Below are 2,500 nucleotides of genomic sequence, written 5' to 3' on the forward strand. Positions count from 1 at the left end.
GCGTCAGGTTCCTCCCTCGCAGGATCGCGACAATGCCACTGCCGAACAGCAGGCAAGTGAACCGCCCGTTGCATGCGATCTCTGCGGCAGGGACTTCAGGAACAGGCAAGGCCTCGGTGTGCGCACTCGTATTGCGCACCCCGTGGAAGCCAACAACGCGGTCGTTGTGGAACGCGTTAGGGCCAGATGGTCGGAGGAGGAGGTGCGTCTCATGGCAAGAGCTGAGGCTACAGCCACCTCAGCGGGGATTCTCTTTTTAAACCAATATCTCCATGAGAAGTTCCCCAATAGAACCTTGGAAGCCATCAAGGGTAAGCGTCGACAAGAGGCTTACCGCGAGTTGGTCCAAGCGTTTTGCCAAGAGGTCACATCGAACACCGATGATGTTGACGATGCTGGCAACACGGGCGGTGCGACGATGATAGGAGTCGCCCGCCCGTCCATTGAGACGGCCTATGATGAGCCGCAGCCTGCACCCCAGTTGGTCACTGAGACCTCTGGGAGGCTCCGAGGCGTAGTGGAGGAGCTCCGTGAGCTTGTGGGGCGCCTTCGGAGCTATGAGGCTGAGTCTCTGGCGAACATCGCAGAAGACTTTCTGGCTGGGAGAATCGACGTTCATGCCATTGAGAGATGGCTGGGCAAGATTTTTCCTAAGCCGACGGCTGCCCCTCCTAGACGCGCAGAAGCACGACAGCGAAATCCTCCCAAAGCGAACAACTTGAGGAGAGAGAATAGGAAGCAAAAGAGGTGTAGGGATTATGCCATAGTGCAGACTCTCTACAAAAAGAACCTCAAATACTGTCTCTCGAAGATACTCGATGGTGATGCGGAGCGCGTGCGTCCGTCCGCTGTTGAATTCCGCGACTACTGGCGTCCCCTTATGGAGACGACTAGTGTGGCGGATGGAGACATGACGGAGCTGCGCCGCACACTCGGAGAGTCGAGACAGACGGGCGGTGCCAGCCGGAGCCTTCCGCCGAGAGCCAGAGGGATTCATCTCGAAGGTCTCGGCGAGGGCGCGACCATGGAAAATGCTCCTACGGTCGATAGGACCTTGCTCTGGGACCCTGTTATACCTGCCGAAGTGGCGAGGGTTTCTGTAAAGACTGGCACTGCACCGGGGTTGGACGGAATAGAGCCGAGAGCATGGAACGCAGTTCCAAATGTTATTCGCGCTTTGTTGTTCAACCTGTTGCTTCTTGCGGGTGAGGCGCCCTCGTCGATCGCCAATACCAGAACGGTTTTCCTAGAAAAGGGGAAGATGCCGGAACGGCCTGCGCCGTCTGATTATCGACCCCTTAGTATAGGATCCGTTGTGCTGAGACACTTCCACAAGATCTTGGCCAAAAGACTAGCGGCTCTGGACATTTTCGATCAGCGCCAAAGGGGTTTCCGACCGGTTGATGGGGTCTGTGAGAATGTCACAGTCCTGTCGGCCGTGTTGGATCACGCCCGGAGGCGCTGTAGAACTGTCCATGTGGCGTGTGTGGACCTGTCGAAAGCATTCGACACGGTTTCGCACACGGCCATTCATAGTGCTCTCGAGGAGGTGGGTTTACCGCCACCTTTCCGAGAGTACATTAGAGCAATTTACAACAATGCTAGGACGGTGTTACAGCCCACCGTCGGCCAGGAAGTGTCGATGACGCAGCTGGGACGTGGCGTGAGACAGGGTGATCCTCTATCGCCCCTGCTGTTCAATCTGGTCGTAGATAGAGCACTGGGGGTTCTCTCGGAGGATGTTGGCTTCAGAATCGGGGGTCGAGTCGTTAGCGCCTTGGGTTACGCCGACGACATTATACTCCTGTCCTCCACGAAGGTGGGACTCCAAGAAAACCTTACGCGGCTTAACGCCGCATTCGAACTAAATGGCTTGAGCATTAATGCTAGTAAGACCGGAGTGCTGTCACTGGTAGCGTCTGGCCGAGACAAGAAGGTGAAAGTCGATCTAACACCTAACTTCACCGTGGGGGGAGCGCTGTTACCGCAGAGATCCCCAGTCGAGGTCTGGACCTATTTGGGCAGCACATATCAAGGTGCTAGGGAATACGCAAGCGTCCCTCCTCTAGCTCAATCCATCGAGCTTTTAACGAGAGCGCCGCTCAAACCTCAGCAGAGGTTGCGGCTGTTCCGTGACTGTCTCCTCCCTCGGTATTACCACCGGTGGGTAGTGGGATCAGTCACGTCAAAAACACTAAGAGGAGTGGACGTGCTGGTAAGAACTGCGGTTCGACGCTGGCTGCGATTGCCCCATGATGTCCCTGCTGGATACTTCCATGCGCCGATACAGAGTGGCGGGCTTGGCATGCCTTTGCTTAGAACTCTGATCCCTATTATGAAGCATAACCGACTTCGGAAGTTGTGTGTAAGCTCGATGCCTGCCGCTTCTGCCGCTGCCGAATCCACGTATGTGGCTAGGCAGCTAGCCTGGTGCGAAAAGCAGATGCGTGTAAGGACCGTTCGAGTAACAACAACAGCCGAGCTCAGACAGCAGTGTGCG

General features: G+C 56.1%; 1 pseudogene; it reads left to right on the forward strand.

Annotated features, from left to right (window-relative positions):
* LOC138943723 (large subunit ribosomal RNA) overlaps positions 1-2,500 on the forward strand; it is an 8,478-nt pseudogene that overhangs the window by 3,782 nt on the left and 2,196 nt on the right.

This window comes from Polyergus mexicanus, unplaced genomic scaffold (assembly GCF_030449975.1).
Source record: "Polyergus mexicanus isolate NDT 795.1 unplaced genomic scaffold, iyPolMexi1.0 SCAF_34, whole genome shotgun sequence".
Classification (NCBI taxonomy): domain Eukaryota; kingdom Metazoa; phylum Arthropoda; class Insecta; order Hymenoptera; family Formicidae; genus Polyergus; species Polyergus mexicanus.